Consider the following 15,599-nt stretch of genomic DNA (forward strand, 5'->3'; position numbering starts at 1 on the left):
TGACAGATGCCCCATAGGGCATGTCCCCACAAGCGTACATGTGTATCTCCCTGGGGACAAAGAGCAGCTACTTATCTCCAAGGTATGCTCCTTCATCACACTTTGGTGGATGGCAAATAGCCACAGGTGGAGTATGGGAGGCTGGGGTCAGCACCTGTGCTGGTCCCAGCAGCCTTACCTGGGGCTCTGGGGGCTGCAAAGCCAGTGATCCAAGCACACAGAGTCTGGCCAGCAGCCAGAGCATGGTTTTGGCCAGCCAGGCTCCAGTTTCAAGTGGCACAGGTTGTAGCCGTATGCACTGCCCCCACTTTTCTTTGAAGTGCTTTTTTAGATACCAGGCTTTTCCAATATCTAGTTTTGGCTTCACACTGGAAATATGCAGTGCAAAGAACCTTTTCACTTGCACCAAGTGCATTTTGCAGCATCTCAAAAGTCTTTGAGGTTCTGCAAAGCATGTGTTCCCACTCATCTGGATGTACCCATAGACCACTTCCCCATGAGCATGGGCACATGATTGCCATGGGGAAAAAAGCAGCGGCACAAATTTGTGGGGCCCCTGGCCCTCTGCTTCTCTCCAGCACTACTCTCTGTTCTCTGTCTCCTGCATTCTCCTCAAGAGTTTTTAAACCCTCTTCATGGATCCTCCCCCATTAGATGGTGTCAGCTCCAGTTGGCCCTCAGTCTTTTGGCCAGGCAGACTTATCTGCTGAGCACCCATCACCAGGTTTCAGTCCCCTGAAGGCTGAGCACCTCCTTAAATACAATATAAAATTAGACTGTGGATACTTTTTGCCTTGCAAATGACATGTAGTAATTTGTATAGCCAGGGGAAACATATTCCAATAAGCATAAAGTGTGTAGTTTAGAGCTAGGTTTTTAAAAAATGGAATACAAAGTTTTCAAATGCATATTTGCTAAAATTTTTACTTATTTTTCCACCACCTGCTCTTGTGGGCAGGCCGTGTAATTATTTCCAGTATGTGAGTAAGATTCGGGGCAGCTGGCTAACATTCCTTGTTCTGCAGTGATTCAGTGTGTTATGCTGGGAAAGTCATTTAACATCTTCACGCTTCAGCAAAACAGGTATAATACCGCCTACTGTGCCTGACGGGTGTTATGAGAATTACTTAATTAATGTTTGTAAATCTTTTCAGTTCCTCAGAGGCAAATCACTATATACCACAAATGAAAAGCTATACTACAATAGGCTCTAGAGTTGTTCAGGTATTAAAAAGAAATCCATTATCAGTGAAATCATCAGCAGCATTACATTGCCCAAAGAGGAAATTACTGTCAGAGGCTTAACTTTCTACTGCCACGTTAGATTGCCTATTTTGGATTTCAAATATACTTTAGCTAACATAGTGGGGTTCTTGCAGTGATTTTTATAATTGTTTAATCTCCAGCATTGCCCCACTGCTGGAGATTAGAGAAGATTTTTGAAGGCAATATATTTTTAAGTGCCAAAAGCAATCATTGCAGGCCAGTTGCTAACTCACCACCCTCTGTACCAACACACACTTTCCAGCAATAGACTTTGTCTTCAGGGTTTCAGGCTTTTCCCCCTGCGAAATCACACAAGTTCTACAGCAGTGGTGCTCAATCTTTTGGCTACACAGACCAAATGAGTGGCATGGGGCCAGCCTGCATGCAGACAACCGGGCCTCCGTGGCCGCAAGCTGCCTCCACATGAAGAGAGCATGTCTTCATGCCACCCTGCACACCCAGTAGTGCAAAGGGCCACAATCTGCAGGGCTCTCCACAGACACATGGAGAGCTCTGCATTCCAGATGACACAGTGCCGGGGCCCAGATCCAGCCCACAGGCTGAGGTTGAGCACCCTTGGTCTACAGGATCCTATCTACACCTTCCAGATTTAGACTCTATCAGATACCTGCCCCAGAACCAGACACTTTCCTGTTTGCTACTCAGCAGTGCTAATTGCTAGTTACCTGAAAACCAAGTGACCTTCCAGTGATCACCTAACTTCTGGCCTGATCAGACAGTTCAGCCTGCTAAAGGGCATCCAATACTGTAACAATCATATTTTTCTCAAGGAAGGGAGACAGTTAAAGAGACTCTACTTGAATAAAGAGGGGGAAATAATTTCATTATTGCCATTTCATCTATGGCACCATTTACCAGTAGTGTAACTAAGTAGGGTGAAAGACAGCAGTCCTGGGTGCTGACTTAGGGAAGGAATGCAAAAGTATTCACCACTGCAGTTGCTGGCTGGCTCTGCTGTCACCATCAGCTTGGTAGCTGCCACTGCCCCATGCAGAACTGCTGTCCAGAGTGCACAGCTGCCCTGTTACGGCTCTCATCTACAGTTACAATCCCTAATTTTAAACCTAGTTCAGCAAGGTAATTATACATACACCTAATTTTACAGCTACACCAAGACATTTTTATTACTTAAATAATCCTTGACATGAATTTTCTTCCTTACCTTTCTATGCTTTTATTAGGTAATAGAAATCCATAAAGGAAGAGCCTGGCACTCACAATGCCTCCAAAACCAAACCAGGAAAAATACAATTTTTAATGGAAACTGTCAGGGAATTTAGGCTCAATATGTAAATCTTTGTAATATAATCTGTAGCACAAAACTGCTGTGGTGAGGGCCATGATCTAACCTTCTAAATTTGGAAAAAGATTCTATGGCATAAAGACACCAATTGAGTCTTGGACCACATAGCAATTACCTGAGGGGTGAGAGATATTTCCATTTAAGTATTCCTCTGTTGCTAGAACTTTGCTAACTACTGACAATGAACCATAAGAGAAGTAGGAAAAGTGGCCTACAAAAGGTCCACTTGCTCCATGGCACTTCTATACCAGTTGGTACTAGGAGTATGTTCAATGCCACACAGTTATTTCTGCTGACTCACCATCCACCAGCCAAACCATGTGGATACTGTTAACTCTAAGCAAGGAGTATAAGAAGGCTTGAAGTGACACATTGGGTTAGAAGGGATAAGGATGCCAAGATAACTACCATGCAGGGGAAATCTTAAAAGCAGCTGAGAGCAAGAGGAACCTTAGACTGAGTCACTCGATCTTAAATTGTGAATGAAGACCTCAGAGTGGGCTGAGGGAGAAGTGCCTTGGCTATTAATGTAGACTGTGCACATGCAGTTTCAAGGGCATATTGGGGACTGTCCCCTTTCTTTATTATATAGATAAAATATAACTGTGTGCATCTACATGTGTGTTTACTCCAGCCCAGATTTACTGTGCAGTAAGCTACTACACATTAAGTGTTTTTGGGTAGGTGTCTACATGTGCAGAGATTGGAGAGCAAATTTGCTGACATGTCCCTGCAGCCTTGCAATGTGTCCCTGTGTTCATCAGTGTTGAATGGAAAATCAAATCTGGTCATGTCATAGCAGCTGGAGTACTGCATCCAGTTTTGATGTCTAGTCTGAACCTGCTCTCTATCAATTTGTGGCCGTTATTCCTAGTTACCCCATGTGGTGCCCAGGGGAACAGGGCATCTCCTATTCCCTGCTGATCCCCCCTGGTGAATTTGTAGACAGGCACCAGATCCCCTCTCAGTCTTCTCTTGTGGAGACTGAATAGGTTCAGGCCCTCTAGTCTCTCCTCGTATGACCTGCCCTGCTGCCCCCGATCATGTGAGCTGTCAAGTTGAAAAAACTCCCAGAAGTCTCTTTGAGATGATTCAGTTAAGAATTGGCAATAATTGTGACCTATAACCCCAGTAAAATACCAGGGAACATCCAGAGCAATGAAACAATAGAACCATAAATTAAGACGTTAACATGGTAACCATGTTCCCACTAATTAATGTGGGAACAGGAAAATGTTCCAGGTGTGTAAGGCTGCGCTATTGTACTCTTAGAATCTATAAGCCAAAATATTATATAACAAGCTTGGTTTGCATTAATGATGGTGATATAACTAAAGAGTTAAATAGCCTGAGCAAGTGACAGCAGTGTTCTCTGTTTGCTGTATGCTATCTAAATTGCCTGCATGGATTTCTGAGGGAGACACCTGCATGAATTTTTATAAAGGAGGACCAAGTCTTTGGACTTAAAGTAACAGGACAACCTAGGAAGCTCACCCAGTACAGTCAACTGTGGAGAGCACTTCCTGAGTAACAGCTCTAGACAGACTATGAAGTGGTGAGGCGTCACGTTAACATGCTCAGTTTTTGGTAACCGTCTGCTTATATTCTGGCAATCCCAGTAAAGTTGACTACTTGTATACTAGCAACCCCAGCTGATTAATTGCTTTATTCTTAATGGATAATTTTGTAGTCAATAAAGCTTCTGACTGATTATCAGACAAGTGCTGATGGTTAATCGCATAGTTCTCCTCACCCACAGAGAAGTAGGGCTTGAATTTCGGCCAAACAATAAGGGGGAGCTCCAGGCTCCAGATGCCAGCACCCTGCTCTCTGGGCAGCCTCTTCCCTGCCCAGGTGCAATGTGCCCAGTGCAGGGGCAGCACACAACAGCTCCCTCCTTGCCCACTCTGCCTCCCCATGCCATAGCTGCTTCAATCCTGCATCTGACAGCGATGACCAGTGCCCCACACTCCTGCTGGCCCTGCTGACCCTGCCCAGGCCGCAGGAGAGCCACGCATCCGGTGCCATAGCAAGGAAGGGGGACGAGCACGGTGACTCAGCCTAACGCAAAAGGGCATCAACAGGCATTGCCCAGCCAGGGCAGGATGTGAGATGGAGCAGCAAGTGGCTCATTTGGGGATGTTCGAGGATAAGAAGACAGCAGTTCCTGCCACTATGTGCACTCTCAGGCAAGCATGGGGGGGTGTGCCCCCCAGATCTGTGCGTGGGGTGAGGGTGGGCTACCGCTGTGGGATTTGCTCCAGGCACCAAGTTTCCTTGCCACACTACTGCACACACCTGCCAGGAGGGGCCAGGGCACTGGGTGTAGAAGGCCCTGGACAACCACCTTTTCCTGCACTCCCTGCTCTAGCCCCACTGCCTACTGCCCTCCCCCGCCCCCAGCCCCCTGCCCATCCCCTGCACCATGCTCACTGAAGATACGTGTCAAAAGAACAAGTCTTTATTCCCCTCACATCCAAAGACCTCCCCTCCCCCAATACACAGAGCCCCTCTACTACCCACCTTACCCTCCAACAATAAAAAACCCTCTTTCCTGTGAGAAATGTTTAAAAAGATGTATTTTTTGTTGCTCTCCAGAGTGGAGGGCGGTAGGGTGGGGGTGCCTAGCAGGCAAAGCCTGGGGACAGATAACCAGCACCCTGGGCTCTGGCCATTCACCTGTGGGTCCACACACTCTGGTGACTGCAGTGGGCAGAGGGCTCTCCCAGGGGTGATGGTGCCTGCTGCCCAACCAAGGCAGGCAGCTCCCCTTCCAGCTGGTGGAGTCCAGGCTCAACAGGGCTGACGTCCAGTCCTGGCACCACTCCTGGTAGTTCTGACTCCATGGCAGAGCCAGGGCAAGAGGTGAGCCTGGGCCCAGGCAGGACCCAGGGCTGGAGTCGAGCCACAGTCTCCCACTGGCAGGAGGTGGCAGAGGACCTCTTCCTAGGCCCAGGCAGGAGTGGTGGGTCACTGCTATAGGGTCGGGCAGTGGTGGGCACAAGCAAGACTGCTGGGGCTAGGATGGTGTCCAGGGTCCAGCAGTCATCATCTGTGGCCTGCATGGCCCAGCCCGGGATGTTATTTTGCTCCTGCAAGACCTGAATCTACTCCTGCTCCAGGGCCAGGAGCTCTGTCCGGTGTTCCTGGTCCATCCTGTCCCACGCTTCCTCCCAAGTGATGTCCTCCCTCCGCCACGTCGGTTGGCAGGCCAAGTCTTTCTCCTGCCACTTCTCCACCTGGGCCACATCCTCCTCCCACTAGGCCTGTGTGGTTTCCACACCACCTCTGCAGCACAAGCATAGCCCTGCTGCACGTGCCCTGGCCAGTGCACAATGAGCTGTTTGTGCAAGCTGAGGGGTGCCCGACCCACTACGCCCTGCAGCTGCTGTTTCTCATGGTGCCCCAGGAGCACCTTTGCACCTGGCATGGGACTCTGAGCTATGGCAGTGTGGGAGGCAGGCCCAGGTTGCCCTGTAGCCTCTGTCACTGCCTGGTGGGCTACCTGTGGCAGTACTACATGTCCCTGCCCCTCACTACTAAGGAGGACATTGCTGTCAGCATTGCCACCTTCCTCAGGGTGTGAGAGGCCTGTGCCCACCTAGCTGCAGGGACACAGGCTGCTCAATAAAGTTTTGCACAGTGTCCTGCCACTCTGTGTGCTGTGGGGGGGAACCTGGGGCCAGGGGAGTGCAGGTGGGCCAAGCAGGGAGGGGTCAGGGGCAAGGGGTGGGGCTGGGGCAGGGAAGGCCCTCCCCACAGTGTGGAGCTTATTACGTGTCCAGGGCTGGCATGGCTGGTGGCTCAGCACAGTCCTCCCAGTAGGTAGAGGTGTCTGCCTACACCCAGTGTCCTTGGCCCACATGGTACGGTCTGCAGGCACCTGGCTAGGGGCACCCCCAGGGAAGAGCTGGCACTGCTGACAGCCAGCAGTAACATGGCCAACCATTCTTCATGGCTGGCCGTGGGGCTGCACAGCTGCTGAGGCAGGCGCTGGCCAGGGCTCCCCAAGCTGCTGGTGGGGCAAGCAGCAGGGGAGCTGGGCAGGATGAGGGATGCTGAACACCCAAGGGTCCCTCCTCTGGTGACATGTCACCGGAGGTGGTGGGGTGGGGTAGGGGCTCGGACAGGCCACATATGCTGGTATGGACCACACAGTTGTAACCTGGGTCCTGGGTCATGAGAATGTTAGAGAGTTGCTTCATAAAGGGTATTCTCTTAAGGGCACAGCTGGAGCAATGACTGTGGTCCATCACAGCCACCCGCTGTACCTACAAGGCCTTACCTTCATGCAACACTGCTGTGCCAACTGGTTGTGGCCTTGTTCCCTCATCCCACCCAACTGGGCCTCATAAATGTGGGTGCTTGAGCACCCACCCCACTCAAACTGGCGCAGCACCTCTGCATTGCCACAAAGTGCCATGAGGTTGCCAACCTCCTCCTGGCTCCAGTTGGGACCCCAGGTGGAGGGCATGGGCATGCCATGCAGGCTGTGCCAGGCAGGCCTGGATGGGGAGGATGAGGCCATGTTGCTGGGTCCCTCACCAGCTTTCTGAGCCACTGCATGGCTGTTCCTCTGTTGCCAACCCTGGGCAGCTGCTAGCAGCACCTGGCACAGGGGTACAGCAAGGGACTGGCAGCCGTGAGGCAGAAGCTAAGCCCCACAGCACCTGAAGGTGCAGGGCAGGCTGCTGGGAGTGTGCAGCAGGGAGGTGGTGCTGGCCCTACTCCCACAGACAGCCTTCAAGCAGCCCTGGGGAGCTCACAGGCCTGGCCAGGGACTGCAGCAGCCTGCAGCCCTGTTCAGTACCCACCTGGCCCAACAGCAGTGCCCTGGCAGCTGTGTGGCAGCTCAGCACCTGTCAGCACTGCTGGGATGCTGGCAAGCAAGCAAGCACAGTTATTCTGTGGCCTGGCCAGGGGGCACACAGGGCCTGCAATGCCCTCAGGCTCCCTGGTATGTGCTCCAGGACACAAAATGTCTGCAGGCTTTTGTAGCATGAATGCAGGGACTGCCATAGAGACAGCTCAGCCATGGAGCAGGAGAGGCTCCTAGGCTGCCGCTGGGTTGCGTCTATACATGTGATACTGCACATTTAATAATCACGCTTTTAATAATCACAGTTAAAGGTTTTTACTGTGCAATAAGCATGCACAAGTGTAGACGCATGCACTTACTAACAGTAAACTAGACAACTGCGCAGTAAAGTGTCTTATATAGTTGCACCAACTGACATCCAGGTCTGCTGAAATGGAGAAAGGAAAGACACGAGAGACAAATAAAATGAAAAAGAATCCAAAGATACTAGATTTGAAAAAAATGAGAGGAACATTTTGCACAGTTACAATTTTGCCATGAGCTGTTGGATTAAAGCAGTTCTTATGTAACTGGAAAAGGCACTATGTATAGAAACCCAAAAATAAAATAATCAAATTGCTTGTATTACTTGAGTCTGTTGTAAACCACCCACTCTAAGGCTGCTAATTCACCCAGCTTTTCAACTAAACTGCATTTCTGATATTCTGTTTTTTGCTCCAAACACTTATGCTACTATGTGGAAATGCCACAAAGTCAACTTTATTACTCCAAATTTTTCTTTACTGAAAAAGCAGCTCATATCAAACCAATTCCTTCTCCTGTATCTTCATTAGATTTAGAACAGTTTTACTATTCCAATTAAATTATGCTTCAAGTATATAGTCTCACTCATTCAGGTCCAGAACAAGTATTATCTTTTTTATTAGATAAACTTGTTTTGGGCCAAAATATTTCCTTGTAAAGCCCAGGTACTGGGACTTTGGTCAGTGATATTGTAGACTATGTTCAAACTCCTTCTTACCAAACTAGAAAGGTGGTGGCACTCCTGAATCCCCTGTTCAGTAACGAATGAGGCCAGTGGATTCACACTGTCACAGCCAGCAGGAATCTGAAATTTCCAATTCCTGTTTATCCATTTCTGCATAGTGAAGCCAAACTGGTTCCTTTGCATTCAAGTCCTGCTGTATTCAGACTAGATGTTGGGTCTCAGGGAATAAATAAAATGGGCCGGTCTTACTGCATTATTCCACCAGCATAGAACAGTCCTGACTCAGCTAACCAGTGGAGGACTGATTCAGTGCAAGGGAATTCTCTTGTGACGTAGAGCTGTTTCACAGACATGATGAAGATGGCCCATACCTATACCCTGGCCACCAGCATGACATAATATCCAACAAAATGGCATTCCTGTGACACTTGGTGATGGGATCCATCAAGATTGGCCCTGTAATCAGGGGAACACGAGGTTTATTTAAAGCTCTACAACCCCCTCCTCGAATATGCCAAGTGCTGCTCAGATAGAAGGCAATATTCAGTCCAATAATTCAATCTATTGTCTAGATTCAGGATTAAAGCCAAAATACTGAACACTATGGAAAATATATTACTGTTCTGTACAGCAAAGTACTTTTTCAGAAAAAATGCAATCAGTCATCGAGGTTGGTTCAGGGAAATAGTTAATTAATTATATTACTTTCCAAAGGAGGCTGCTTATTAATTTTCCTTTCAAAAAGCTGCATTGAATAAGATTTCGTTTAAAACTAGTTCACAGAGATCAATCTAAGGGAATAATTTGGAATCATTTTCTAATTTATACTAATTTATGACATTGGATTGGTTTGTATGAATAAGTGAAATAACTTCCTGATGGATAGATGGAGCTCATATTTTTCTTGACAGAAAATGTGAAGATTAATTTATAAAGAAACTTCTTTTAATATCTTTAAAATTGGCTAAAAAGCACCATTCCCAAGAGATGTTACAAGATTTAGGGCAAAATTTTCCTTTCTGATCTGCACTTCAAATTGCTCTCTTATCCACTGCGCAGACCACTGAGATATGTTTTGAATTAAGAGAGAAGAGCCCTTTAATTAGCTTAATATTGCAGCAAGACTATTTAGAGAGGCATGGCTCCATTCAATTCTCTCTTCACCTATGCATATGAAAATAGAGTTAACTGTGCCCCAGGGAAATTTACCAGGGAAAAGGCAGGTAGTGTCTGAACCAGCACACCAATGCAGGTTCTCAAAAAGGAGGGTGGCTTTAAATTGTTATTGAGGATCTATAGAGCCCTCTGGTAGATGCCTACCTTCTTATCTGCAGTGCATTCATTGTGTGATTTCTAGTTCAGCGATTCTATACCAAGGTGCCAGGATATCCTGGAGTGCCACCAGAACCTTTTAAGGGTGCTCCAAGATTTCATAGACATTAGGACTGGAAGGGACCTCGTAAGATCCTTGGGTCCAGCCCCCTGCCCACAGGGTAGGAAGTCAGCTGGAGTCAGATCACCTCAGCAAGATAAGCATCCAAGCATCAAGATGTTAGGAGGTAAGTAAGGTGAAAGGAGATAAGCAGATGAGCCAAGTAGGTAAGCCAGGGTCACGCTTGTCCCTACTTGGATGATCCTTTACCCCTAATGCCCAGCCCCTGTGTAAGGAGTTGAGCACTGTGTAATAGGGAGCCAGGAGCTCCCCATTACTTTAAGAGAGATACGTCAGCATATAACAGCCCAGGTAGAGGAAAACACTGCCCTTGATGAACTGGCTATAGGAGAATAGGCAGCCAGGGTATAGGCTATGAGTGCCTGTTGCAGAGGTAGCAACTCTGCAATGTACAGTAGGGTAGAACCCTGCTTGGGTAACAGGAGCACTACAACATCTACTAAATTAGCAACTGTAGACCGCCTGGGAGGCCAGACAGTCCAATAAGAAACACCTGCATGTGGCTGGAGAGCCACATGACTGGAAATGGGCAAGGCATGAGAGGCATATAAGCCCAGGGCCTGAGCCAGGGCATTGAGTCTGCCCCAGGGAGTGGGAGAGAAGCCACAAGGGGGAAGAGTTCTGCAGCAAGCTGCCTGTGGCTGAGCTAATGCCTGGGATCCTGCTGGGACTGCAAGTAAGGAACTAGGGGCTTGCAGGGAGCTATGACACAGGATGAGGAGGGTTGTGATAAAGCCAGAAGGCTTTGAGTTTGAGATATAGCCTGGATGCTTATGCTTTTTGTAACAGGGACTCAGGCAAGAGCCCTGTTACTCTGATAAGGTCAGGCCAGACTGACCTGACAATGAACTCTGCCAGGTGCGGGGAGTTGCACACATGGGACAAGACCAGGTGATTAGCCTGCCAAAGGAGGCATAAAACCAGTGGTGGGAGAAAGACTGATTGCCTTTGGGCACCAAAAGAAGAAGTGAGGAGTGGCGAAGCTCCGGGAGAGAAAAGAAGACGACCCACCAGAGATATGGATGGACTTGGGGAAGAGTAAAGCCCTGAGGCCCATGGCAGGGCAGCAGCAAAGGAGATTGCCTTGCCTGTAAACACCACTGTGCTGGTGAGTGCGGAGAAAGACGGAGATGCCGGGTGGCAGATCCTCCGGGACCTCGAAGAAGAAGGGATCTTGCCCCTCAGCAAGAGAAAGGGGGATTGGGGTTATCCCCAAGTCTGGAGCCCAGTGGGATTGTAGAACTGGGAGCAGGGAAAAAGACTGAGAGAGGGAGAAGCTAGAGACTACTCCCAGGATTGTGCACCTGTGAAGAATGAGGAACACGGAGAGTGCATGCCGCTAATGAGATAATTAGCAGCGAAGAATCCTTATTAAGCACATACAAAGTAACTAGTCTGAGTATTTCCTAATTGTAACACTGACTACCTTTGCCAACAAAGTAATTGGCAAGGATGTTGTTATCTCACCACTGTTAAGCCGGAAATAAAACTTACACTGTGAGCAATTGACATTAGGGTGGCATTATTCTATCCAAGAACAATAAAAAGCATTAACCTCCTTTCTTTTCTTTTTCATCGAAGTCATGGCAGGCGAGTATAAAGGAGAGACAAGGATAAGACTGACTATCCTGCTCACACTTTTGTTCAAGTTTATGACCAGTGGTCAGGTTTGGGACTAGCAGGGGAGGTAGGAGAACCCAATAGTGTCCAAGGGGGTATGTGATTGCTTTGAGCCCTGCCAGGGGCTGAGTTTAAAGTGCTAATAGATGGCAACCTTAAAGGGCTGAAGCCTAGGCTGAGCAGGCCAAAGCCCAAAACAGGGCAAGACAGGGCCAGGAGGCCCAGTGCCCAAAAAGAGTAAAGACAGGGCTAGAGAGTCCAGTGCCCAAAAAGGGCAGAGATCATAGTTCTAGAGAGGCGAGACCAGGACTAGCTCTCAGTATGCTCCAGTCCAGTGCAGTGGGGCTAAGCAAAGGGGCCAGCAAGAGTAGAGGAGCAGAGGCTGAGAAGGCTAATGGCCCAACAAGGAAAAGTGGGAGGCTGGGAGGGCCTTACCAGATACCCAAGAGCAGGACAGGGATCTGTAGGATTTGGGAAGAGCCCACAGATCAATAGGGCACAAGGGCTCATTCTGGGACCCTGGAGCAGCCTCCTTTTTCCTAATAGGATAGTAATAGCAAGGTGTGACAAGAGCAGACTTTCACACCTGATACAAGCACTGGCCAACCTTCTGTCTATGGGCCACCCACCCACCTCACTCATCTACCATGCCTTGATGTAATAGTATTGAGATATTAATTAGGCAGGAGGCTGCCCATTTTGAACCCCAATGTTTAGGAGAATATTCACAGCTCCATTCTATCCCTACACTGCGGTCCAAGCCTTGTAGATGGCATCCCAGGCAGCTAAACTCAGCTGTACCCTTCACCCCCTTAGCTGCAGTCTCCTCTCTGGCACCTTCGGCTCCCCTTAGGCCCTGGCCCCGTCTCAGGCTGGTTGGGATCCCGAGACTCTCTGGTCTGGGAATCCCTTGCGGTGGGCTACCTTGGCCCTTCGACCCCCACTTTGGTCCTGGCCCCAGCATGGGCTAGTTGAGGGTCCCTCAGGACAAATCTAAGCTGCTTGCCTCCTCACAGGGTTCAGGGTCCTCCATTTCCGGCTCAGGCGCTTTGCAAAGTGTGCTTGGCCCTGCAGGGTCACTCACCCCATCAGGCTCAGGTGTTTCAAGAAGCTTACCTGGCCTTCCCTGCATTATATAACCCACCCAAAAGTGGGGTCTGGAGTTAAGGAGCCCTTCCACTACGGAGGTGATCACTCCTGGCATTTACATGAGAACTGCAACTCCATCAGTAGCCCCACCAGGCCTTCCTGACCTGGCAGGGTGCAGTTTTGGGTCTTGCCCAGGACTAATGCAGCCTCATAGTTTCATAGTTTCATAGTAGCTAGAGTCGGAAGGGACCTAGGTAGATCATCTAGTCCGACCCCCTGCCTTGGCAGGAAAGAGCACCGGGGTCAGATGACCCCGGCAAGGTGCTCATCTAACTTCCTTTTAAAAATCCCCAGGCTAGGAGCCTGCACCACTTCCCCTGGAAGCCGGTTCCAGGCCCTAGCCGCCCTGACTGTGAAGTAGCGCCTCCTAATATCTAATCTAAACTTACCCTCCGCCAGCTTGTGACTGTTATTCCTGGTCACTCCTGGCAGCGCACGGGGGAACAGGGACTCCCCCAATACCTGCTGATCCCCCCTGACCAGTTTGTAGCAGGCCACAAGGTCCCCCCTTAACCTTCTCTTGTGGAGGCTAAACAGGTTCAGGTCCCGTAGCCTCTCGTCATAAGGCCTGCCCTGCTGACCCCGATCATACGAGTGGCCCTCCTCTGAACTCTTTCCATATCGTCCACGTCCCTCTTGAAGTGTGGCGCCCAGAACTGGACGCAGTACTCCAGCTGCGGCCTGACCAGTGCCGCATAGAGGGGGAGGATCACCTCCCTGGACCTGCTCGAGATGCATCTGTGGATGCATGACAGGGTACGATTGGCCTTCTTGACTGCCTCCCCACACTGCCGGCCCATGTTCATCGTGGAGTCAATGACGACTCCAAGATCCTTTTCCGTCTCCGTGCTGGCAAGAGGGGAGTTCCCCAACCTGTAAGTGTGGTGCCGGTTCTTCCTCCCCATGTGCAACAACTTGCACTTATCAGTGTTAAACCCCATCCTATTCTCATCCGCCCACCGTTGCAACCTGTCAAGGTCAGCTTGTAGCCTATTGCACCCTTCTAGTGCACCCACATCCCCCCACATCTTAGTGTCATCAGCAAACTTGAACAGGGTGCTTTCTACCCCCTCATCCAAGTCACTGATGAAGATGTTGAACAGTGCGGGCCCGAGGACCGAGCCCTGCGGAACCCCACTGCCCACGTCCTTCCAGGTCGAGAAGAACCCATCCACTACCACCCTCTGGGTGCGGCCCTCCAACCAGTTGGCGACCCATTTGACCGTGTGGGCATCGACACCACAGTCTTCCAGCTTTTTGATGAGGACAGGGTGAGAGACAGTGTCGAAAGCCTTCCGGAAGTCCAGAAAGACTACATCCACAGCAACCCCTGCGTCTAATGATTTGGTGACCTGATCGTAAAAGGCCACCAGGTTGGTCTGACAAGACCTGCCACTGATGAACTCATGTTGGTTGCCCCTGAGCATGCATTCCCCTGCAAGGCCCTCCTGGATGTGTGCCAGGATAATTTTTTCAAAGAGCTTACCCGGGATTGAGGTAAGACTAACTGGCCTGTAATTTCCCGGGTCCTCTTTTTTTCCCTTTTTGAAGATAGGGACCACATTGGCCCTCTTCCAGTCCTCCGGCACCTCACCAGAGCACCACGAGTGCTCATAGAGCCGCGCCAGGGGTCCCGCAATGACCTCGGCCAGTTCCTGTAGAACCCTAGGGTGAAGATCGTCCGGACCAGCGGACTTGAACACGTCCAGCCTCTCCAGAAGTACCCTAACTAACTCCTCGCTAACCCCTGGCCCAGGCGTGTCTCTCCCGGGGCCCAAGGGGGGCCCAGCAGGGAGGTGGCTGAACTGGTCCCTACTTAGGAAGACAGAGGCAAAGAAATCGTTAAATATGTTAGCTTTATCATCTGGCGTGATGACTAAGTTGCCCATCGTGTCTTGCAGGGGCCCCACATTACCCGGGACCCTCTTTTTACCCCCTATGTATTTGAAGAAGGACTTCTTATTGTCCTTAATCCGGGAAGCTAGTCCTATCTCCATCTCTGCCTTGGCCCTCCTGACTGCCCCCCTACATCCTCGGGCGACTGTAACATAGTCCTTCTTGGTGATGACCCCATCTCTCCATTGGGTATATGCCTCCCTTTTAGCAAGGAGACATTCCCGGATGCTCTTAGTGAGCCATGGGGGTTTATGTGCCCTCCTGCTCCCTTTGACCCTTGTTGGGATTACCTCCCTTTGGGCATGGAGGATCGTCTCCTTAAGGAGCAACCACTCACCTTCGACATCTGATTCCCTTCCCCTCTGGGTCCTCAGCGCTTCCCCAACGATCCTCCTTAGCTTGTTGAAGTCAGCCCTCCTAAAGTCTAGGGCTGCTGCCTTGCTGCAGCCCTTTGCCACCTTACGCTGGATGGTGAATTCCAGCAAGCGATGATCACTGTCTCCCAGGTGGCCCATCACCCGCAGCCCCCTCACCAGGTCATCACCCGTGGCCAGCACCAGGTCCAACAAGGCGTCTCCCCTGGTGGGACTGTGCACCTCCTGGGTTAGATGGAGGTCCTGCACTCTGGCTAAGAACCGACGTGAGCGATCAGACTTGGCTGACTGCTCCTCCCAGCAGATGTCTGGGAAGTTCAGGTCCCCCATGATGACCACATCCTTAGCCCTCACTGCCTCTGTGAGCTGACCTAAGAATTCCTGGTCGAGCTCTTCTCCCTGGTTGGGAGGTCTATAGTAGACTCCCACCGTTAAGTCTCTCTCCCCTGGACTGCCTTTTACTCTAACCCAGAGCACCTCAGAGTGCCCCCCCTCTACCGCCTTGCTAATTAACGAGGAAGTATATTCCTCCTTGATGTAGAGTGCTACTCCTCCACCTTTCCTTCCTATCCTGTCCCTCCTGTATAGCCTATAGCCCTTGACACTCACCGCCCAGTCATGCGATGAGTCCCACCACGTTTCTGTGATCCTCACTATGTCAGGGCTGGTGACAGCTAGGAGGAGGGCAAGTTCCTCCTGCTTCTTCCCCA

The sequence above is a fragment of the Crocodylus siamensis genome, chromosome 1 (genome assembly GCF_052110815.1).
Source record: "Crocodylus siamensis isolate JL-2025a chromosome 1, ASM5211081v1, whole genome shotgun sequence".
Lineage (NCBI taxonomy): Eukaryota > Metazoa > Chordata > Crocodylia > Crocodylidae > Crocodylus > Crocodylus siamensis.